This window comes from Moschus berezovskii, chromosome 6, assembly GCF_049115385.1.
Source record: "Moschus berezovskii isolate FMDL1 chromosome 6, NW_MosBer_1.0, whole genome shotgun sequence".
Classification (NCBI taxonomy): domain Eukaryota; kingdom Metazoa; phylum Chordata; class Mammalia; order Artiodactyla; family Moschidae; genus Moschus; species Moschus berezovskii.
Genome location: NC_142465.1, coordinates 37,018,919 through 37,044,689, shown reverse-complemented (window position 1 = coordinate 37,044,689; position 25,771 = coordinate 37,018,919). Strand labels below are relative to the sequence as shown.

At 41.8% G+C, this 25,771-nt stretch overlaps 1 long non-coding RNA gene across 1 annotated transcript; it reads left to right on the top strand.

The window, feature by feature from the left end:
- The first annotated feature begins 214 nt into the window (after positions 1 to 214).
- On the top strand, positions 215 to 14,125 carry LOC148777594 (uncharacterized). The gene is made up of 3 exons (XR_016037508.1): positions 215 to 321; positions 6,962 to 7,066; positions 13,612 to 14,125. It is a non-coding gene; the product is annotated as an uncharacterized LOC148777594 (long non-coding RNA).
- The last annotated feature ends 11,646 nt before the right edge of the window (positions 14,126 to 25,771 follow it).

Below are 25,771 nucleotides of genomic sequence, written 5' to 3'. Positions count from 1 at the left end.
CACAAATCAGGAAGTCTTGAATGGTTCCGAATGGAGAATTCCCTATTGACCCAACATTCCAAACAAAGTGCTCTCTTCAAAATTATGAATTGTTTCAGCCTATCCATTTTTTACAGCTAGATATATTTCCTGTCACAATACCTTGATGCAAACTATGCTAGGGTTTCCTCTACCAGATCATAGAGTTGTTTGGCCTCTTTGCTTCTGAACATATCAGGGACAAGAAGATTGAGGCTGATGGGGCTGGAAAGTGTAGCCGGCCCACTGGAAAATGTTTCTGTCCAGAGTTCATCATTTCACCATCCATCCTCTAGAAAACAGGTAAGTTTTTATAATTATCCACACAATTGGGAGCTGGAGGGGGAAGTGGGGGAATAACAGTATGCATTATATAGTTTCGCCCATGGTTTGGGTATCAAATGAAAGCTCTTTCTGACTGTAATAGCACTGGAACAAGTGATACACTTGGGGCTTTCCCATTTATTTCTGTTTATCCTTAAGCCATCTTATAAAGCTGGTTTGCAGAGCTCTGTTTGAGAACCTAGACTTCAAAGTATATAATGGCAGGTCATCTAGGTCTTCTCTGCTCCAATTCCAGCCTCCAAATGTTCCTCAGGGCCCTTTAAAGACACCTTGATGGAACTGGCTCCCACCAGACCCTGAAACTCTGAGAAAATCAGGGTTGGAATGTAGGAGAAGAAAGAAACCCACCACAACACCAGCAGCAACAACAAAAGAAATGGCTTTGACTCCCTCAGGGAAAACCCAAAATGTTACTTTATTTTTGCTCCCAGAAGAAATACAATAACAACTGGTGTGTAAAACCCACCATGACAGTTGAATTATCATTTGTAGAGAGACATAGCATTTCCCGGTTGTCATGACAACACTGATGCCTCCTCTCAGCTTGCGTGCCTGTTCAGGTGTTGTACCTAATTTAGGATTTGACTTGCAAGCTGGCGGAGAGGCTTGGTGATCTTGACAGATGTACCTGTTTTATCAATTAAGGTGACATGTAAAGGTAGGAAAGAGTCTCAATCGCAAGGAAAGCATTCACCCAAACAGTGGTTTCTATGGAGATGCTATTCTCAAGCCAGCATTGCCAAAAATAAGTGTTCACTCATACAGAAAAGCTGGAGGAGGGGATTTCTGTGCTGCAGGTGTGAACTGGGGCACCAGGAATAGGAAATTCTGTTTCTTTCATGGCCGTTTGCCAATGTTTCATGAGTGCCTAGCTGAACTACAAATAACAGAGTGCATTTTTCAACAAAGAGATGGCATTAGAATTAGTCATTAGGATGCAGAAGTTTGAAGGGTAAGGAAGTGAAAAGGACTTCTAGATGGGCCCTCATATTTCAGATGAGGAACCTAAATGAGGCCAGGAGGCAAGCTGACCAGCTGCCAGTCAGTGAAATCACTGGGGTCAGAGTGAAATCTGTTCTCCTTCCAGGACCCCGTGCAGCCTCTCCTGCCCTCACCCAGCAGTCCCTGCATCATCCTTTCCAAACACTTGAGCAAAGTTTCAGGTAGAGAAACTTCCAAATATCCTTTTAAGAATGAGCAACTTCATCTGGAAAAAAAATCCCTTCCTCTTAAATCATTTAGAAAGTGAAAGCTGACTCTGAACAGTGACAGATTTTTCTAATTTCAAATGTGAATTGAGTCACCTTCCAACCTGTATACACAGAGTGATGAATATGCGATGTGAAGAATTAAATAAGATACATCCAAAAAAAAATGTTTTGCAATGCAATTTCTATTACTAAAACAGCTTTTTCTCCTCTTCATTCAAGTTCTAGGACGTAAATCATTGTGTAGCTGATATTACAAAAAGGCAATTTTCATGAAAAAGATTTTATTTATATTCAGTTTTTCATAGCCTCTGGCTGATTAACAAGGAACCTTAACATTTATTAATCTGGAGGAAAAATAGCTTGCTTTGCCTGCCATATCCTCTCACTTGGAAGATTCTTTGTTTTAACCACCTTTCCATAAATGAAAAATTCTTCTGCTAGGACTTTTAATAACTTAATAAATAGAAAGAACTTCAGTATCTTAATAAGAAATTTATCTTGTTCAAGTGTTTGTACTTATCAGTTACTTTCATCTAAAAAGTACTTAAATGTGAAAATTTTAAGAGCATTCTATATTATCAAAAGATGCTCATTTCCTTAACAAGGAACATAATATTACAGTTGTCAGTTTATACTTGGAACCTTTGCAATGACCTTATTCTTTAACTGGATACAACTTAGAGCAAGGCTGTATTAAATTTTGTTGTGGTCAGAACTTCAGAGCACATATCAAACAGAAAAGTAAGAATTATAATGTGGCCAAAATTTAGGAAAAGAAAATGAAGGAGAAGGAACCCCACATATTCTGGGTACTTGTGATGGGTAAGGGCACAACTTTAGGTGAGCCCTTTGAGTACTGTAGAGAATATGTGAAACTTTGGGAGATGGGGCTTCCCTGGTGGCTCAGACAGTAAAGAATCTGCCTGCAATGCAGGGGACCCAAGTTTGATCCCTGGGTTGGGAAGATCCCCAGGAGAAGAGAATGGCTACCCACTCCAGTATTCTTGCCTGGAGAATTCCATGGACAAAGGAGCCTGGTGGGCTACAGTCCATGAGGTCACAGAGTCAAACACGACTGAGTGACTGTCACTTTCACTTTTCAGCACTGAAAATCTTTTGGGTAGAATTCTCCACCTGGTTCAGTCTTGGTAAGAGAGAGATCCCCTTTCGGCTATTGTCTAAAAGGCCAGCCACTCCTCTTGCCATCCCCTTGTAGCTAAACACAATATTGTGTTTAGACTTAGCCAATTGGGTGTTCACATTCAGGACTGGCATTTGAAGCAGCGGTGTGCTGGTAAATGGGTCTTGGGAGAAAACAAAACAAAATCTCAGCCCTGATTTTTAGCATTCACTGATTTATGTGGTATAAATAACTTCTACTGTGGCTGATTTCAAACTAGAAACACTTTAATGCCCAGCTTGCAGAGTTCCTGAATGTTTAGCAGTCATCTCTCAGTCAGGTTCAATTCAGGTTCAGCAGACCTATGGTTGCCAAGCGGGAAATGGGAAGTGGAGGGATGGAGTGGGAAGTTGGGGTTAACAGATACAAACTATCATCTACAGAATGGATAAACAGCAAGGTCATACTGCATAGCACCGGAAACTATATTCAATATCCTGTGATAAACCATAATGGAAAAGAATAGGAGAAAAAAGGTATATATATGGATAACTGAATCACTTTGCTGTACAGCAGAAATTAATACGACATTGTAAATCAACTATACTTCAATAAAAATAAAATAAAAACTTTGATTGTCAGCTGAATTGATAAGAAAAAATTCAGGTTTAGGACATCACTGAGAGGGCTCAGTTCATAGGTTCAGTGGGATCAGAGTCCCACGGCATCAGTGTCTGGCTTAGCCAGGCACTGCTGCAGCAGGAGCTAGGGTCAGTGGTAGAGGAGCCAGTGAGTGTCCCACAACCAGCCATTTCCTGCTTTGACCTTGGCCCTTTTCTGTCGATTGGCTTCCCTTAATGCTGCTCATTTTCAGGTTCTGGTTCTTTTACTTTCCTGTGATCATCTTAATAGCCTCCCAATAATTCCTTTTCTGCTTCAGTCAGCCAGAAGTGGTTTCTATTGCTTGCAATGAAGAACCATTACACACCTTTAATTAAGCATAATGATAACTCCATGATCTTAATCCTATAATTATTACCTCCAATTTACAGATGAAGAAATAAGGCTCAGAAAAGTTAAGTAACTTTGCCTAAAGCCACACATAGCTAGTAAGTAACAGAACCCAAAGCTCTTCCCACTCAACCAAGTTTCCTTTCACAAAGCCATCTCTCTTCTGCATATGCAGTACTGATGGCGTATCTTTGGTTTCAGTCTCTGTTAAGCCTATATTAACTTAGAAACATTATTTGGGGTATACAAATTTTTAGTAAAATAATTTCTCCAAAAATCAGGCCCAAGTGACCACTGTCCTCTAGGCAAAAAATAAAATAAAGAGATGAGATATCCATTTGTAGGATAGTTGATTTCTTTTTATAGTCAATCTGTGAAGGAATTCTCCTTTTTAAATAAATTATATCCCCAAACCTTCAGGGGTAACTCTGGAAAGAGAATTCCCTAGTAAAGAGGGGCCTCTGAATAAGTGGTCCCAATTTAGTTTCCTGAAATGTACCATCTCCCCTTGGAGTTCTCCTGCCACAACCATGATCTCTTCCAAATGTGTTCTGATCCAGCTTTAATATTTCAACACAGCATGAACAGAACTTTTTCTCTGTTTATTTTTAGCACAGTGCTTATTCTGGCTGGGCTTCCCTGGTAGTTCAGCTGGTAAAGAATCCACCTGCAATGCAGGAGACCCTGGTTCGATTCCTGGGTTGGGAAGATCTGCTGGAGAAGGGATAGGCTACCCACTCCAGTATTCTCTGGCCTGGAGAATTCCATGGACTGTGTAGTATATAGGGTCAGAAAGAGTCATCCGTTGGATCATAGAAAAAGCAAGAGAATTCCAGAAAAACATCTACTTCTGCTTTATGCTAAAGCCTTTGACTATGTGGATAACAACAAACTGTGGAAAAATCTTAAAGAGATGGGAATATCAGACTCCTGCGAAATCTGTATGCAGGTGAAGAAACAACAGAACCGGACAAAGAACAATGAATGGACTGATTCCAAATTGGAAAAGGAGTACGTCAAGACTGTATATTGTCACCCTGCTTATTTAACTTGTATGCATAGTACATCATGGGAAAGGCTGGGCTGGATGAAGCACAAGCTGGAATCAAGATTTCCAGGAGAAATATCAACAACCTCAGATATGCAGATAACACCACCCTTGTGGCAGAAAGTGAAGAGGAACTAAAGAGCCTCTTGATGAAGGTGAAAGAGTACAGTGAAAAAGCTGACTTAAAACTCATTAGTCAAAAAAAGAAGATCATGGCATCTGGTCCTATCACTTCATGGCAAATAGATTGGGAAACTATGGAAACAGTGACAGAATTTATTTTCTTGAACTCCAAAATCACTGCAGATGGCGACCGCAGCCATGAAATTAAAAGATGCTTGCACCTTGGAAGAAAAGCTATGACCAACCTAGACAGCATATTAAAAAGCAGAGACATTATTTTGCCAACAAAGGTCCATATAGTCAAAGCTGTGGTTTTTCCAGTAGTCATGTATGGATGTGCGAGTTGGACCACAAAGAAAGCTGAGGGCCAAAGAATTGATGCTTTTGAACTGTGGTGTTGAAGAAGACTCTTAAGAGTCCCTTGGACAGAAAGGAGACCAAACCAGTCAATGCTAAAGGAAATCAGTCCTGAACATTCATTGAAAAGATTGATGCTGAAGCTGAAGCTCCAATAATTTGACCACCTGATGTGAAGAACTGATCCATTGGAAAAGACCCTGATGCTGGGAAAGATTGAAGGCAGTAAGAGAAGGGGAGGACAGAGGATGAGATGGTTGGATGGCATTACCGACTTGATGGATGTGCGTTTCAGCAAGCTCCAGGAGTTGATGATGGACAGGGAAGCCTGGTGTGCTGCAGTCCATGGGGTCTCAAAGAGTCAGACATGACTGAACGACTCAACTGAACTGAACCATTCTAGCTAGAATAAGAAAATGTGAATAATTAGGAATATAAATAGTCTCACATACAAAGCAACGAGGTCTGGTTCTACCTTGGCTAGCTGGATCTCAGTACTGATGAAGGTTTTCAGTTGCGGACAACAGGGTTCCGTCTAGCCAGATGATGCAGAAGAAATTTATTAAAGGATATTAGAAAGCTCACAGAATCACTGAAAGATCTGGAGGAATAGTGCTAGACTAAGCTTCCAGGGACAACTCTCAGAACCAGCCCAAGGAATTGTTACCACCATCTCCAGACCCACTCAACCTCTGCTATAATCAGGAGGTTGCCTCTACCACTATTAACCCCAGAAATACAGATCTTGCACAATACCACACCAGCAGCACAGGTAGACCAGTACTCTGCCAGGTCCCTCAGGTAGCTGGTCTCTGAATCAGTCTTATGCATCTGTCTGGAAAAGAGTCTGATGCTGGGAAGGATTGGGGGCAGGAGGAGAAGGGGACGACAGAGAATGAGATGGCTGGATGGCATCACCGACTTGATGGACATGAGTTTGAGTGAACTCCGGGATTTGGTGATGGACAGGGAGGCCTGGCCTGCTGTGATTCATGGGGTCGCAAAGAGTCGGACACGACTGAGCGACTGAACTGAACTGAACTGAACTGAAGGTACATATCTTCATCTTAGGGGCAAGGAAGGTTGAAAAATACTGCTTTTAACTCTGAGGGGTTCTCAGTAGATGGAGAACTATCAGAATGTGAAGAAAATATTCAAAATATATTGGAATGTTCACTCCCACAAATGGCAGTACTTTTCCGCGTATCAGGAGACAGAAGCTTCTATTCCCAAATCACTGGCATAATTCATAGACGTGTTGTCTGAGTGTATCACTTTCATATGAGGAACTGCTTTTTTAAACATCTCAATTCTTTCTTCATTAAATTCCAACATTAAAAAAAAAAGAAACCAAGTGAAAGGTGAAACGAATTGCCCTCTGCCCTTTGACGCTTTTGTCTCAATTCTTGTTTCTGACTAGGCAGCAGCATCTTTCCCATGATGTTTATAGCATAAAGGACTCCACACCCACCTTGAGATCTCGTCTTCGACCTATGATGGAGAATGTCTGTGTCCCTTGTTTAGGTCCAAATTCTATGATTTTTTCTTCCTGGGTGCATGGGTAAATTACATTTCCCAGCGTTCTTTCCAGCTGGGGGGCTTCCCTGGTGGTGTGGCCATAGACTGAGTTCTAATCAATGGAAAATATAAAGGATGGAGTTTCTAAGTCAAAGCTTTCACAATGTGGCTTTGCCTACTTCACCTTCTTTTCCTCTTTCTGTCTGCTAGATGCAGGTGACAGTGAGGGCATGGGAGATGAAAGAACCACAGAGTAAAGGAGCCTGGAGGAGATATGCCTGCCATCTGGAAGCAACCATTTGGATTCTTAGGTGGGTGAGAGTTGAACTTATCTTGTGTTTGAACTATCTTTAATTTAGGGGCCTATTTATTGCTAAACCTAATCCGTTCCAAGTAATGCAATATTTAGAAACAACTCTAGTTCTCTTCTAGTAAGAGTTATAAACTTGTAGACAGGAATTGTTTCTTCATAACACCAAAACATAAATAAGTGGTTTTACACTTGGCTATATAGCAAATTCCCATGTTGTGCAAGTGGCAAATTCCCTGCCTGCCAATTCGGGAAACCTCAGAGATGCAGGTTCGATCCCTGAGTCAGGAAGATCTCCTGGAGGAGGGCATGGCAACCTTCCAGTATTCTCGCCTGGGGAATCCCGTGGACAGAGGAGCCTGGCGGGGTACAGTCCATAGGGTCACAGAGTGGGACAGGACAGAAGCCACTGAGTACACACAGGTTTCGGACCAAGTTTGCTTAACTGCATTCTGGTTCTTGGTATATTGCCTGGTGGACTAGAGTCTGTGGGGTTGCAAAGAGTCCAGATACAACTGAAGCAGCTTAGCACAAGCATAGCAAATTAAACATCACACTGCCTTTTCTGAATACTTTTCATGGGTTCAATAGCTTTATGTTCTGGATTACAAATGTCAAGGCTGAACGGTCTATACCTTTCATAGACTAGCTAGTCCACTCAGTTCAAAAGACAAATACTTCTGCCTTTCAGCTGTCTGGTAAACATGTCCCCTTGGTCATCAAAAGTCATAGAAGAAGAGCAGAAAAGGAATATTATGAATCCATTAGAACTTTTGAAAGAATCTTTTAAAGTTCTCATACTATTTTAAAATCAGTGGCATCGCTTTTTACCTGTCATGAGCAGTCATCCTTTTTCTATAATAATGTAAGCTTCATCTAGCAATCCTAGCCAATGAATAGAAAAATAGTTGGGAAAAATATGCATTATGGTTCTCACCATACTTATGAAAGAAGGGTGAATTATCTCCCTTTTGAAATTGCATTAACTTGGTAAGATTAATGGGATACTATGCAGTGTGTTGAGGAAGAGAGTTTACTGAGCAGGCTGAAGCAGGCTTTCCCAAAAGAACTTAATGCAGCTGCACAAAGTGAGCGATTTAGTCCCTTTTCATCAGGAGGAAAGTTCTTTTGAGAGATAATTTCTTCACTTCTGAAAATGGAAGAAATAAGAGCCGTTAGCAATATCTGTTGATTATATCTGTGTGGATTTGAGAATATACATAGCAAATGGTCAGACATACTCTATCCTATTTACAAACGTGCAAACGTGTGTGTCTTCCCCAAGTGTGTCTGTGTGTATGTGCATGTATGTGTGTATACATATGTATGTATACATATGTATGTATACATATGTATGTACATATGTACATGTATATAGTTGATTTACATTTTGTGGTAGTTACATTCTATAAAGTAACTAAGAAAATTGTACCATTGTCCCAGGGAAAATATCTATATGCTGTGTGTGTGCTTACATAGTCGCTCAGTTGTATCTGACTCTTTGCAACCCATGGACTGTAGCCTGCCAGGCTCCTCTGTCCATGGGATTCTCCAGGCAAGAATCCTGGAGTGAGTTGCCATGCCCTTCTCCAGGGGATCTTCCCAACCCAAGGATCGAACCCAGGTCTCCTGCATTACTGGCAGATTCTTTACCATCTGAGCCACCAGGGAAGCCCATCTATATGTTACTCTATGCTATATCCATATATAGGTGTGTGTGTATGTGTGTGTGTAGAAATACATATATAATTTATATTATAATCTCAAATCCTAAAAAACAACTCATCCTGGTTGATTCTGTTTTCTTTATTTTGCAAAAGTGAAAATGAGGTTAGAAGAATAGTGAGGATGCCCTACTAACAGGTGCTGGACTTGGGATTCAAACCTGGCCCCACTGGCTCAGAGCCAGAGCTTCTGCACTGCGGTGTGCCGCTCCACTGTCTCCATCCAGGGGTCATCTCTTCATGAGCCATACCAAGGCAGAACTGGCGCCTGTTGCACCTCAGCTGAGAACGTGCACAACAGGGCAACTCTGCACATGTCAGCGAATAACTAGCCAGGAAAGCACAGAGAGTATTGACTTAGGGTTACAAACAATTTAGTGAGTAGGCGAATTCACAAACAAGGAATCCCCAAATAATGAGCACTGAGTGTATATATACACAACACCCCAGTTCAAAAGCATCAATTCTTCGGCGCTCAGCTTTCTTTATAGTCCAACTCTCACATCCACACATGACCCCTGGAGAAACGATGTGAGAGTCCCTTGGACTGCAAGGAGATCCAACCAGTCCATCCTAAAGGAGATCAGTCCTGGGTGTTCATAGGAAGGACTGATGTTGAAGCTGAAGCTCCAATACTTTGGCCACCTGATGCGAAGAGCTGACTCATTTGAAAAGACCCTGATGTTGGGAAAGGTTGAGGGCAGGAGGAAAAGGGTATGGCAGAGGATGAGATGGTTGGATGGCATCACTGTCTCAATGGACATAAGTCTGGGTAAACTCCTGGAGTTGGTGATGAACAGGGAGGCCTGGCATGCTGCAGTTCATGGGGTCGTAAAGAGTCGGACACGACTGAGTGACTGAACTGAACTGATACTCTTGTATATGTTTTTGTAAAATATCAGCTTTTATTCATAAACATGTATGTAAAAGTATGTCTGTATATGTATATATACTGATATTTTTGGAAGTATCAATAGAACCCCCATTCTCTGGAGAAAATGACAACAGGATCCAGACTAACAAGAGAGGATTTAGCTGGTGCAGTCCAAGCAGAATAAGTAATGAGACACATTTGAAAAGGACTGTCAAATTGATACTCCAAGATTTTTGAAACATCAGTAGCAATTTTTTTATGATTAAGCAAGTGATTAGTGGTTCAGAAATTTATCTCATATACAATGAGATGGGCTTCTAAGGTGGCACAGTGGTAAAGAATCTGCCTGCCAGTGCATATTCCTGCACAGGGTTCAATCCTTGCATCGGGAAAATCCCCTGGAGTGGGAAATGGCAACCCACTCCAGTGTTCTTGCCTGGAAAATTCCATAGACAGAGGACTAGTGGGCTATACAGTCCATGGGGTCGCAAAGGGTCAGACATGACTGAGCGACTGCGCATGCACGCATACAATGAGATAATCAGCAACCAATTTTTACAACTTTCTCTAGTATTAATTTACTTTTACTGTTTTTTATTTACCTTATAACTATTTTTGCTTTATTAGAACTAAAATTGGAAGTGCATGCCATCTTTTGTGCTGGCTTCTGTGAAGTGACAATCAAGCAATTTCTATACAATTGGCACTCAGCTATAGGCACAAGTGTCATTGCCCAAGAAGTGTGACTTAAGGGGCACAACTCGACCCCACCTTCTCCAAAATATCTCTCTCAGCCTTTGATGTTCCCATTGAAATGAGAGGTACTCATAGATTAGCAAGTCAGGCAAGGCCGTTTTAGAAGGATCTTCCTCCGCTTTCTTTATTCCTGGCCATCTCTTAAATGAGACAGTTGTGAAGTCTCAGTGTCCAGGAGGCCATCATGGAAACTCTCCACCCAAAATCCAGCCTTGGATTAGGTGTCTGACGCAGGTCCCCCTGCTTCCCAGCAGCCCCTTCTTGCCACTCTCCATGAGCTTATCATTGTGTATGGTTTCTACCTGTTCACAGTCCGTCTCTCTTTCCAGACCCCAAGCTTTCCTAGAATGGAGACTGTGCCTCTCATAACAGTGAGCCCTGGACTTAGCACAATGCTGTAGACCTACCTCTGGTGCTTATAAATGTTCTGTGTATCTCTCTAAACCATTTCTCTCTCTTTCCATTTTTTAAGATTCTATATACGAGTGATATCATAAGATATTTGCTTTGTCTGATTTACTTAGTATAATAAGCTCTAGGTCCATCCAAGTTGTTGCAAATGGCATGATTTCATTTTTTATGACTGAGTAGTATTCCTCTGTGTGTGTGTGTGTGTGTGTGTGTGTGTGTGTGTGTGTGTGTACACCACTTCTTCTTTATCCATTCATTCCTGCATCCAGTGCTAAGGAATCCAGTTACCTGGGACTGTTGTGCCAAAGTAATTCTGGAAAAGACAGGTTCAACCCTAATTCCATGCCTTGGTTAAGACCAAACTCCTCCTCCAATTTTCTGCCAATTCCTGGGGGAAATAATGACATTCTCAAGATCTTCTCTGTGTCCTGGCTCTGTTTATACAGATGCAGTTTCTCAAGTCACATCAGCCTAAACCTGAAACTGATCTCCAAAGATATTCTCAGAAATCCTATCTGTTGAAAATATCCTAGTGCAGTTGACATTTCTGAGGACTTGGGCACCATTGTAAGGGTTCATATCACACACCAGAGAGCAGCCAACTTTAAAGTACAAAATGGCAGTTTCTGTTTTGAAGAGTGTCTCAGTCTCCCTCTTATGGGGCTTCCCATGTGGCACTAGTGGTAAAGAAAAAGTGTTAGCCACTCAGTCGTGTCCAGCTTTTTGCAACCCCATGGACTGTAGACTGCCAGGCTCCTCTATCCATGGAATTCTCCAGGCAAGAATACTGGAGTGGGTGGCCATTCCCTTTTCCAGGGTATCTTCCCAACCCAGGGATCGAACCCGGGTCTCCTGTATTCCACGCAGATTCTTTATGGTCCGAGCGAGAGGTGGGTTCAGTCCCTGAGTCAGGAAGATCCCCTGGAGGAGGGCATGGCAACCCACTCTAGTATTCTTGCCTGGAGAATCCAACTGGACAGCAGAGCCTGTCGGGCTATAGTCCATAGGTTACAAGGAGTCGGACACAACTGAAGTGACTTAGCATGCACCCTGCTTTTAAGTGTTGCCTTTAAACCCATATTATGTCCTAGCTTTTCCCAGCTCACACTCTCCTCCTCCTAAGGGAAATAAAAAGTTAGATAAAATAATAATTCTTCCTCTTCTTGACATATACAAGGCTTTCAGATATCCACATTTGTTACCTTGGTTACTGCCCACACCGAATCCTCAGCCTTTCATTGACACAGCAGGTAGTCTTACCAAAATGTTTCCTTGAACAATAACAGTAAATCCTAAAACCAGCAGTTAAGATATTCCATTATATTCTTATCACATTATTCTTATAATAATTTATAAAGCACTTTCACATCAATTATCTCATTCAACCTTAACAACCTTGTGTGGTATTTGGGCTGGGTGTCATCATTAGCCTCAGTTTACAAAGGAGGGAATTGAGGCTCAAAAAGATTAGGTCAGAAAAATGCATGACTCAAATCTTCATGTTTGGATGATGTAGCGGGTTTCATAGTGCTCCATGAAAATTCATGTCCACCCAGAATCTCACAATGTAGGCTTATTTGGAAATAGAGTCTTTGCAGATGTAATTAGTCAAAGAATTTGAGATGAAGTTATCCCAAATTTAGGGTGAACCCCGAATCTAATAACTGGTGTCTTTATCAGAGAAAGGAGAAGGAGATTTGGACATAGAGGCACAGGGAAGAAAGTTTTTGAAGACAGGAGCAAATTTGTCCAGCCACAAGCCGAGAAATGCCTAGAGTCACCAGAAACTGAGAGGGTGAGGAAGGCTTCCCCCTAGAAGGAAGTGTGGCCTTGAGGGCATCTTGATTTTGTCTGTTCCCCAGAGCTGTGGGACAATAAATTTCTGCTGTTTAAAGCTTATAGTTTCTGGAACTTCCCTGGTGGTCTGGTGTTTGAGACTTCTTCTTCCAATTCAGGGGGTGTGAGTTCAGTCCCTGGTTGGGGAGTTAGGATCCCACATTCCTACAACCGAAAAACTCAAACATAAAACAGAAGCAATGCTGTAAGAAATTCAATAAAGACTTTTACAAATGGACATCAAAAAAAAAAAATCTCTGAAAAAATAAATAAAATTAACTAATAGTTCCCAAAGGTTAAGGGGGTAGAGGAGGGATAAAATAACACTTTGAGACTAATAGGTACATACTGCGTGCGTGCTAAGTCACTTCAGTTGGGTCCGACTCTCTGTGACCCTATGGACTGCAGCCTGCCAGGCTCCTCTGTCCATGGAATTTTTCAGGCAAGAATACTGGAGTGGGTTGTTGCGCCCTCCTGCAGGGGCCCAATCCAGGGATCAAACACATGTCTCTTATGTCTACATTGACAGATAGGTTCTTTACTACTAGTGCCTCCTGGGACACCCATGTGCACACTATTACATATAAAATAGATAAACAATAAGGACCTACTGTATAGCACAGGGAACTATATTCGGTATTTTGTAATAACCTATAATGGAAAAGAAATCTGAATCACTTAGCTGTACATCTGAAACTAACACAATATTGTAAATTGACTGTGCTATGGCTATGCTAAGTTACTTCAGTCGTGTCCAACTCTTTGTGACTCTATGGACCATAGCCCACCAGGCTCCTCTGTCCATGGGATTTATACTTCAATAAAAAGTAATAATAATTTCTGTTGTTTTAAGGCACCAAATTTGTCATAATTTGTTGTAACAGCCACAGGAAAATACACAGATATCATAAATGGAGATTTTCCTTTACGCATTGATTCCTCCCTATAGGAATGGTGGCCACAGCTCAGAGATGTTCTGAATAACCACTGCCATGAACAATGGGGCACAGAGTCCAGCTGTGGCTACTCCACCTTTGGAAGAAATCACCTCTACCGTCCCAGCCACAGATAATGGGGCAGATCTGCTGAGGCTTCACTAGAAAACACACCAATGCCACCTCAGCCTCTGGTTATATGGATAAGAGTTGCAACCTTGCCCAAGAACTCATACCCACATGGTTAACACTTTTGAGAAACTTCCATTGGCCAAGAAAAGACATTTTCTTCAGTATTCTTTTCATAGTACTACATCTATAGTGACCAGAATTTTCATAACTCTATGAGCAGGAAAATGCCCTAGAAGAGCAGTTTGGTGTTGAAGCTGGAACCACACTGAGGGCACACATGTAGGCTGGGGCTTAGTTGGTGTAGACTGAACATAGAACACTGTTCAGTGGAATTACCAACTTTGAGAAAAGGTTAATGTGTGTAATTCTCACTGCATGGTGTGAAAAAACCTTGTAGTTCTCAAGCAGGAAACACATGTTTTCTGAGCCAGTGGCTATAAAATTAACTCATGTCTGCATCTTAATTGCATTTTACACATTCTGTGCTTAGCTGCTTATTAATATCAAGGCACAAGATGAATATGATCTGAGAGGCTCCCAGAATCCTTGCTTGGAAGATTTCTTTTTGAGGAGTCTTCATCCAGCACTCCACAGCCCTTGTGCCTGGTTTTCTTTGGCACATTCTGATGTTAAGTAGAAAATACAATGCTTACAACTGGACTTTCTGATAATATTGATGTCAGGTGGCCTCATGCAGGAATAGCTTGAAGCAGGACTTCAATTCCTTCGAAAGAGATTGAAGTTCGGTCATGGTGGTGAGAGCACGAAATACTAACCACTAGAGCAGTGGTCAGTGCCCTGGCCCTTCAGCTCTGCAGAAAAAGAATTCCCTCAAAGATGGAAAGTAGTGAAACAAGTAAAGTATTTATTAGGAGGGAAAAAAGTACAATACGTGTGAATAAACTCAGAGAGAGTCGAGTCCTTGAGGTAGCTTAAATTACTCATAATGAGGCATTTCTTCCAGGTTTCCTTTGGCCAATCATTTTGATTTGCCTGGTTTACAGCCCATATTTAGTATCCCTCAGGATCCTCCATATGTGTTATGCATCTCTTAGCCAAGATGGATTCCACTGAAGAGATCTATGGGTAGTGAACTCTGATTAGCATAACTCCCTTTTTGACCTCCAAGGAACCTTTCTTCACGTGTGTAGTCAGGGAGGTCTCCTGACTTCGAGAATGAGAAATATGTGATCTCTTATCTTCTACCTGGGCAGGGCCCAGCCTCCCCTCTCAATTGTCCTGCCGTTCTAGTCTTGGCATATCAGTGCACATGGGATGAATTTCCAATTGCTTTTCCCTGGGGGTACGGGGGCACCTACCTCTTGCCTCAATAGGGTGCGCTTTTCCCCTAGCTCATCCCTGCCTGCCTATATACATGAAAGCCATAGCATGTCTACATCCAGCACAGAGAATGGAAACTAGTAAGGGGAATTTGCCCTTCCCTCATCTAGATGCAAAACATGCCAACACTGAAACTTAAGAAACATAAATTAGAGGCTAGGCATTTGTTTTGCACAAGGAATCTCCAGCAGATCTATCTAAGGAATAAGCTTCCTGCAACAACTTATGACCCCAGCTATGCACAGTTGGGCCAAATTTCTTGAGTGAAGGGCACAGTCCTCCACAAGACTGCCCTTGCTTCTGACACCAGCTGCCAGTCTGGGGCCCCCAGTTTCGCTCTCCCTTCTGATAGCTGGCTATAAATTCAGGGATTCCAGTGAGTCCCTTTAGGGTCAGTAATTCATTACAGTGATTCACAGAACTCAGGAAATTGCTGTACTCGCAATTATAATATTACAATAGCGAAAGGATACTGGTCAGAACCAGTCAAAGAGAAAAACACACAGAGTTCTGAAAGAGTCCCAGACATGAAGCTTCCAGTCATCCTCTCTCCATGGAGTCCTGGACAGCACTGCTTCCTCCTAGCTATGATGATATTCAAGAAACCAATCAGGGAAGCTCGTCTAATCTTTTGTGCACAGTGCTTTATTGGAGTTTCATTACCAAGGCATGATTGATAGAAACACTGGCTGGGCAAAAGAACTCAGTCTTCAGCCCTCTCCCCTCCCTGAAGTTTGGGTTGATATCACAGGGCTTGAAGCCCCAACCCTCTAGTACAGGGTTGGTCTTTCTGGCTGGCCAGCCCCCTGGCATCATCTCATCAGCACACGCTGTCTAGGGGCCACCAGGACTCACCTCACTGGTAGGTACATTGTAGGCAGCCCACCATGACTAACAAAGACACTCCTATCACTCAGGGCAACTCCAAGGGTTTAGAGGTTTCCTCCCAGAAATGATGGACAAAGGCCAGTCAAATTATTTATTATGTACTCCTATTATTGCCTGGGAAATCCCATGGACAGAAAAGGCTGGCAGGCTACAGTCCCTGGGGTCGCAAAGAGTCAGACACAACTGAGCACACACGCATACATACCCAGAAAATTCACCTCTAAATGTGAATAATCTTGCAAGGTTTTTAAAATAAGGATTAAATAAAAAACAAATATGCTTCTGGTGTACAGCACTCATTCAGTGAAAGTTAGCTACTTTACTGAATTTGTGACCACTGACCTAAAAATACACCCACTGCTAACTCTATTTTAAGTTCCCTGAGGGCAGGGGAAATACTTGATTCATTTTTATATGCGTCACAGTAACTAGTTGTGTCTTGCACAAAAGGTTTCCAATCCATATTTACAGATTTAATACAAAAATCTACCTTTCTTTAAGATTTTTTCTTTCCTAAGTCTATCTACCTTTCTTCAAGATTAATATTTATTTGAACTTATTTGCTTTAAATACTAGAACTCAGTCATAGGAGGGATCAGAGGAGCAGCAGAAACTGTACTGAAACCAAACAATAAGTGTCTCCCAGGGTCACTGCAAACATCGATGAGTACACCTGACTTCTGGATGAAAGGGACATTTATGGATATTTCCCTCATTCTTTCAAAGCTGTCAGGGAAGAGAAATTTCCCCCTTTCCCATTTGGTTCTTTTCAGCTGGTCGAAGAATGAAATTGGCCCAGAACAGATTAACAGGAGAAAAACAAATTTAATTTATACATATAGGAACTCATAGAAATATGAGAACCAAAGAAGTGACCAAAGCAAGCAGCTTTTATACCTTTTAGACGAAGAAATAATACATTTATGAAAAACTGACAAGACAGAAATTTACACTTGGGTACTAATTTGAAGAATTGATGCTTTTGAACTGTGGTTTTGGAGAAGACTCCTGAGAGTCCCTTGGACTGCAAGGAGATTCAACCAGTCAGTCCTAAAGCAAATCAGTCCTGAATATTCATTGGAAGGACTGATGCTGAAGCTGAAACTCCAATACTTTGGCCACCTCATGCGAAGAACTGACTCATTTGAGAAGACCCTGACGCTGGGAAAGTTTGAAGGCAGGAAGAGAAGGGGATGACAGAGGATGAGATGGTTGGATGGCATCACCAACTCGACAGACATGAGGTTGAGTAAGGTCCAGGTGATGGACAGACAGGGAAGCCTGGCGTGCTGTAGTCCATGGCGTCTCAAAGAGTTGAACACGACTGAGTGAATGAACTGAACTAAACTGATTAGAAGAATCTAAGCAAAGTTATTGTTTACACAAACTCCTCAGTCCCGAATTCCCTATCTCTGGAAGTACGGATGTCTCTTTATCTCTAGGTGTGGGGCAGGGGAGTACCTTTCACAAGGGAGATTTATTTCCTGCTCTTAGGGGGACAAAGGAGGGTCAAAGTGCCCCCTTTAGACTGATTGTTCTTAAGTAACTTCAATTCAAAATAATCAATATGCCAATGTGGTATATTTGGGGCAGTCTGCCCTGAACCCCATCAAATCTTTTTCTCAGCACTGAAAAGAGAAAATCTTCTTCACATAGGAAATTTCTGTCATGAAAAAAGGTTTTTTAAAATACGATACTTTTCTATACACCTGTATTCAGCAATTGCAAAATAACACCATTCATAATGGTAACAAAACTATAAAATATTTTGAATAATGTTATCAAGATGTGAAAGACCTTTTTATAGAAAACTACAAAATATTACTGAAGAGCATATCTGGTTGTGAACCAGAAAATTCCACTTAATACTCCACAAATTAATCTGTAAATTTAATGCAATCATAATAAAAAAATCTCCCAATTACCTTTTATGTAATTTGGTGAGAGCGTACTAAAATTTGTGTGAATAATTCAATGAAAAGCAGCCATCAAGGTAATTTTGTGAAGAACAAATTTTGGAGCTTTTAATTTCCTGTATCAAGTTTTAAATAAGCTATAGTAACTTACCAGGTGGCACTAGTGGTAAAGAACTCGCCTGCCAGTGCAGGAGATGCAAGAGATGCCAGTTCAGTCCCTGGGTCAGGAAGACCCCCTGAAGAAGGAAACAGCAACCCACTGCAGTGCCCTTGCTTGGAAAACCCCATGGACAGAAAGCCTGGTGGACGACAGTCAATAGGGTTGCAAAGAGTCGGACACGACAGAAGTGACTTGGCACACACACCACAGTAACTCAAGAGACACAGCGAGTGAGTGAGTGAAGTCACTCAGTCGTGTCCGACTCTTTGCGACCCCATGGACTGTGGCCCACCAGGCTCCACAGAGACACAGTAAGTCGCCACAGAGACACAGTGAGCCCCTTAAATATGAACCTTCAAGTTGGCACTTTCAAAGGTGTGAGTGTGAATTTGCATGTTGAATTGCGTAAGTTAGTTCACAAGTCTGGTGTACTCTGTCGTGTGCATCCATCCATGTCTTTTTGCTTTTGTGTACTTTACCGTATAGTACTGTATAGCATTCAGTTCAGTTCAGTTCAGTCGCTCAGTCGTGTCCGACTCTTTGAGACCACATGAATCACAGCACGCCAGGCCTCCCTGTCCATCACCAACTCCCAGAGTTCACGCAAACTCATGTCCATCGAGTTGGTGATGACATCCAGCCATCTCATTCTCTGTCGTCCCCTTCTCCTCCCACCCCCAATCCTTCCCAGCATCAGAGTCTTTTCCAGTGAGTCAACTCGTTGCATGAGGTGGCCAAAGGATTGGAGTTTCAGCTTTAGCATCAGCCCTTCCAATGAACACCCAGGATTGATTTCCTTTACAATGGACCGGTTGGATCTCCTTGCAGTCCAAGGGATTCTAAAGAGTCTTCTCCAGCACCATAGTTCAAAAGCATCAATTCTTCGGCGATCAGCTTTCTTCACAGTCCAACTCTCACATCCATACATGACCACAGGAAAAGCCATAGCCTTGACTAGACAGACCTTTGTTGGCAAAGTAATGTCTCTGCTTTTTAATATGCTCTCTAGGTTGGTCATAACTTTCCTTCCAAGGAGTAAGCGTCTTTTAATTTCATGGCTGCAATCAGCATCCTCAGTGATTTTGGAGCCCCAAAAAATAAACTCTGACGCTGTTTCCACTGTTTCCCCATCCATTTCCCATGAAGTGATGGGACCAGATGCCATGATCTTCGTTTTCTGAATGTTGAGCTTCAAGCCAACCTTTTCACTCTCCTCTTTCACTTTCATCAAGAGGCTTTTTAGTTCCTCTTCACTTTCTGCCATAAGGGTGGTGTCATCTGCATATCTGAGATTATTGATATTTCTCCTGGCAATCTTGATTCCAGCTTGTGCTTCTTCCAGCCCAGCATTCCTCATGATGTACTCTGCATATAAGTTAATTGAAGAAAGTAGGGAAAACCACTAGACCATTCAGATATGACCTAAATCAAATCCCTTATGATTATACAGTGGAAGTAAGAACTAGATTTAAGGGTCTAGATCTGATAGATAGAGTGCCTGATGAACTATGGACAGAGGTTCGTGACATTGTACAGGAGACAGGGACCAAGAACATCCCCATGGAAAAGAAATGCAAAAAAGCCAAATGGCTGTCTGAGGAGGCCTTACAAATAGCTGTGAAAGGAAGAGAAGCGAAAAGCAAAGGAGAAAAGGAAAGATATAAGCATCTGAATGCAGAGTTCCAAAGAATAGCAAGGAGAGATAAGAAAGCCTTCCTCAGCGATCAATGCAAAGAAATAGAGGAAAACAACAGAATAGGAAAAACAAGAGATCTTTTCAAGAAAATTAGAGATATCAAGGGAAATTTTCATGCAAAGATGGGCTCGATAAAGGACAGAAACGGTATGGACCTAACAGAAGCAGAAGATATTAAGAAGAGGTGGCAAGAATACACAGAAGAACTGTACAAAAAAGATCTTCACGACGAAGATAATCACGATGGCGTGATCACTCACCTGGAGCCAGACATCTTGGAATGTGAAGTCAAGTGGGCCTTAGAGAGCATCACTACGAACAAAGCTAGTGGAGGTGATGGAATTCCAATTGAGCTATTTCAAATCCTGAAAGATGATGCTGTGAAAGTGCTGCACTCAATATGCCAGCAAATTGGGAAAACTCAGCAGTGGCCACAGGACTGGAAGAGGTCAGTCTTCATTCCAATCCCAAAGAAAGGGAATGCCAAAGAATGCTCAAACTACCGCACAATTGCACTCATCTCACATGCTAGTAAAGTCACGCTCAAAATTCTCCAAGCCAGGCTTCAGCAATATGTGAACCGTGAACTCCCAGATGTTCAAGCAGGTTTTAGAAAGGGCAGAGGCACCAGAGATCAAATTGCCAACATCTGCTGGATCATGGAAAAAGCAAGAGAGTTCCAGAAAACCATCTATTTCTGCTTCATTGACTATGCCAAAGCCTTTGACTGTGTGGATCACAATAAACTGTGGAAAATTCTGAAAGAGATGGGAATACCAGACCACCTGACTTGCCTCTTGAGAAACCTGTATGCAGGTCGGGAAGCAACAGTTAGAACTGGCCATGGAACAACAGACTGGTTCCAAATAGGAAAAGGAGTACGTCAAGGTTGTATATTGTCACCCTGCTTATTTATTTAACTGTATAGCATACTGTAGTACAATAACTTTATTTCAAGTCCAGGATGTGAGTGAGTGGAATTGCAGCTTGCCCTCTGTCTTTTATTGCTGATGATCCTTCGTCTTTACCATCTCCCACGTCCTCTCTCTCCTCCGGTCAGTAACTCTTCTTGCCTCTTCACTCGATGCCAGCCCCTGTATGCCAGCTGTTGTACTGTACTATTGCACTTTTCAACCAGTTGTTTCTGACTCTTTGTGACCCCATGAACTGTAGCTCACCAGGCTCCTCTCTCTATGGGATTATCCAGGCAAGGATACTGGAATGGGTTGCCATTTCCTTCTCCAGGAGATCTTCCCAACCCGGGGATCAAACCCAGGTCTCCTGCGTTGCAGGCAGATGCTTTGCAGTCTGAGCTATTTATTTGTGTGAAAGCATTATAAACCTATTACAGTATAGTACTACATAACCAATTGTGTTACTGGGATACCTAGACCAACTTTGTTGGACCTATGCACAAAGTGGACTGTGCTCTCAGAACAGAACTCATTCATATGTAGGGGACTTACTGTATAGTATGGAAACAAGAGTAAAGTGGTCTTTGACTGGAATAGAAATTCCACATACAAATTCCATAATACTTGGAAATTTAGTATATGCTAAAGTAACATTTCAAATCAGTGGGTCGATATCAATATACCAGCAAATTTGGAAAACTCAGCAGTGGTCACAGGACTAGAAAAGGTCAGTTTTCATTCCAATCCCAAAGATAAGTAATGCACAATCGTACTCATTTCACACACTAGTAAAGTAATGCTCAAAATTCTCCAAGCTAGGCTTCAACAGTACACGAACTGAGAACTTCCAGATGATCAAGTTGGATTTAGAAAAGGCAGAGGAACCAGAAGGAGAAGGCAATGGCAAGCCACTCCAGTACTCTTGCCTAGAAAATCCCATGGATGGAGCAGCCTGGTAGGCTGCAGTCCATGGGGTCGCTAAGGGTCGGACACGACTGAGCGACTTCACTTTCACTTTTCACTTTCACACATTGGAGAGGGAAATGGCAACCCACTCCAGTGTTCTTGCCTGGAGAGTCCCAGGGATGGGGGAGCCTGGTGGGCTTCCATCTATGGGGTCACACAGAGTCGGACACGACTGAAGTGACTTAGCAGCAGCAGCAGCAGAGGAACCAGAGATCAAATTGCCAACATCCATTGGATCATAGAAAATGCAAGAGTTCCAGAAAAATATCTACTTTTGCTTGACTAAAGCCTTTGACTGTGTGGATCACAATAAACTGTGAAAAATTCTTACAGAGGTGGGACTACCAACCCACCTTATCTGCCTCCTGAGAAACCTGTATGCAAGTCAAGAAACAAGAGTTAGAACTGATGCTGAAGCTAAAGCTCTAGTACTTTGGCGACCTGATGCAAAGAGCCGACTAATTGGAAGAGACCCAGATGCTGGGAAAGACTGAAGGCAAGAGGAGAAGGGGACGACAGAGGATGAGATGGTTGGATAGCATCACTGACTTAATGCACATGAGTTTGAACAAGCTCTGGGAGATGTTGAGGGACAGGGAAGCCTGGCGTGCTGCAGTCCATGGGGTCACAAAGAGTCGGACACGACTGAGCGACTGAACAACAACAACAAAGTAACGTTTCAAATCAGTGGGCAGATTATTTAATAAATGGCATCAGGTTAACTAGATATCAGCTGGTAAAAAATAAGATACATCTTAAGTTCATGCTGGTTACAAGATAAACTCCAATTTTACTAAAATCTTAAAGATAAGATAAAAATCATTAAAGTATTCAAAATAAATAAACAAAAATGCATGCATGACCTTGGGTAGGTAGGGCCTTCTTGTTGCTGTTCAGTTGTTAAGTCATGCCCTTTGCAACATTTCACATCAGGTGGCCAAAGTATTGGAGCTTCAGCTTCAGCACCAGTCCTTTCAAAGAATATTCAGGGTTGATTTCCTTTAGGATTGACTGGTCTGATCTCCTTGAAGCCCAAGGAACTCTCAAACGTCTTCTCCAACCACAGTTCAAAAGCATCAGTTCTTCATCACTCAGCCTTCTTTATGGTCCAACTCTCACATTCATACACGACTACTGGAAAAATCATAGCTTTGACTACACAGACCTTTGCAAAGTGATGACTCTGCTTCTTAATACACTGTTTAGGTTTGTTATAGCTATTCTTCCAAGAAGCAAGTGTCTTTTAATTTCATGGCTGTAGTCATGGAGCCCATGGAGTCATGGGCTGATTTTGGAGCCCAAGAAAATGAAATCTGACACTGCATCCGCTTTGCCCTCATCTATTTGCCAGGAAATGATAGGACTGGATGCCATGATCTTCATTTTTTGAGTGTTGAGTTTTAAGCCACCTTTTCCACTCTCCTCTTTCACCTCAGGTACTTCAAGATTAAAACCTTTATATGACAAATTATACCATTAAAAAAAGATTTTTTTTAAATGGTGTACTAGGAGAAAGATACTTCAACATATGAGAAGATAAAAGATTGCTTTCTGGAATACAAAAGGAAAAATGTCTAAAAATGGGAGTACAAGCAATCCATTGTAAAAATACACACCCCGCCCCCCACCCCACCAAAATTCAACAGGTAATTCACAGAAATAAAATACAGGGCATCAAGCACTGGAAAAACAATGCTCAATTCCATTAAAAATCAAGAAAATAAAAAAATGACATACAATTTTTAACCCATCAGATTGACAAAAAATTAAATGTTTGATGATATCAACTGTAAGTAGAGTGTAGGTAAATATGTACTCTGATCTCTAGCTAACAGAATTTATTTATTTACATATTTTGGCTGTGCTGGGTCTTCATTGCTGCATGGATTTTTCTCTAGTTGCCGAGAGAGGGAGCTACTCTGTAGTTATGGTGCACTGGCTTCTCAATTCCGTCGCTTCTCTCATTGTGGTCACAGGCTCTTGAGGGCACAGGCTTCAGTAGTTGCAGCATGTGGGCTCAATAGTTGTGGCACATGGGCTTAGCAGCTCCACAGTATGTGGGATCCTCCCGGACCAGGGACTGAACCCCTGTCTCCTTCACTGGCAGGCAGATTCTTTACCACTGAGCCACCAGGGAAGCCCCTCTAGCTAACAGAATTCTAAATGGTACATGTCTTCAGTTCAGTTCAGTTCAGTCACTCAGTCGTATCCGACTCTCCGCGACCCCATGAATCACAGCACGCCAGGCCTCCCTGCCCATCACCAACTCCCGGAGCTCACTCAAACTCATGTCCATCAAGTCGGTGATGCCATCCAGCCATCTCATCCTCTGTCGTCCCCTTGTCCTCCTGCCTCCAATCCCTCCCAGCATCAGAGTCTTTTCCAGTGAGTCAGCTTTTCGCATGAGGTGGCCAAAGTATTGGAGTTTCAGCTTTAGCATCAGTCCTTCCAATGAACACCCAGGACTGATCTCCTTTAGAATGGACTGGTTGGATCTCCTTGCAGTCCAAGGGACTCTCAAGAGTCTTCTCCAATGTGTCTTATGTCCCAGTAAATTTTTAGTATCTTCCCTAAAGTAACAATCTTCACATATGACCAAGAAAGCATATTCAAGGTACCTGAGAGTAAAATTGGAAACACCATAAATGTCCTTCAGTAGGGCAATGGTCAAATAACCTCAGGCTATCTTCACTGTGGTATATTATGCCTCAGTTAAAAAATAAAAATAGCTGAGACTTATGCCTGCAATTTGAGATATGTACTATCTTAAATAGTGTTGGACATATTGTACTGTTAATGGGAAAAAACGTTGCATAACTACATATATAGAATTTACCATTTGTTCTTTTAAAAAATAACCTTACCAAAACAATAATATATATTTTCTCCATATAACAAAAGATTACACACAAAACTTTTCTTATGCTGAGCACAGAGGATGTGGGTGGTAGGACAAGAACTTAACCTCTGCTTCCCAGGTGGTGCTCGTGGTAAAGAATCCACCCGCCAATGCAGGATATGTAAAAGACACAGATTCGATCCCTGGGTTGGGAAGATTCCCTGGAGGAGGACATGGCAACCAATTCCAGTATTCTTGCCTGGAGAATCCCATGGACAGGGGAACCTGGTGGGCTACAGTCCATAGGGTCACACAGAGTCGGACATGACTGACGCAACTTAGCATGCACACATGCACATAACGTTTTTAATTTTTATGAGGTGGAGGATTAACCTATTACGTATGTAAAAGCAATAATTGGAAAAAATATATCCAAACTCCTCCCTGACTTTAGGGCTTTGTTTCCAGCATCCTTGCTTCATTGAATCTTAAATATTCAAGTGCTCTATGAACTCAGTTCTACAATTCTCCTGGATAACTGGATATTGGATTATATTAGGCTTCACTTTTTCCCAATTCCATTCTCTCTCCATCACACTAATATATTCCATAAGGGATTGTGTATCTATTACTCTATTTTAGGAAGAAAGAATAACAGAAATTTTTAATGCCTGATTTTCTCCTCAACTTGAGTTCACCTGAATTATTCTCTCTCTCTTGTGTTGCAATCCAAACAGATCTATCTTGAGAAATAATCTTAAGGAAAAAGAAAATATTATCTGCATCTCAAGAGGCTTCAGCAGAAGGATCATTGTTTTGCTGTTTTCTCTCATGCTTGTATTTGTACCTCAAATATTTCACAGCTGTCTTCAGAAACACTGTGTACCTTAAGAACTTAGAAAATACGTTCTCTTAAAAAAAATTAAAGAGAATCATCGACCAGTTCTCTTCCACTCTAGACACAGGTGAAATATTTCTATGCTGATGCTCTAGAAACGGGGAACCTTCAGGTGAAGATATAATTTCTCCATTAGTTTTCTTTTTCATTCCTCATGTTTACTTTCCTGCTTTTGTTGCTATAGAGAGCAGTCTTGAATCAGAGAGCTGTCTTGAATCCATTTTTTATATATCTGAAAAAGACAGGCATATAATTGAACTCTACTGACAGGTTCAGAAAAAAATAAACCCACAAATTTAGGCATACCTGGGGAAAGGATGGGAAATGGCTGTTTCTCCTTATTTTAAGAAATAATGCTTTAAGCAGCATGTGAAACTGAACTGAGAGGTGATGTACTAACATATGTAAACAGATAGCCAGTGGG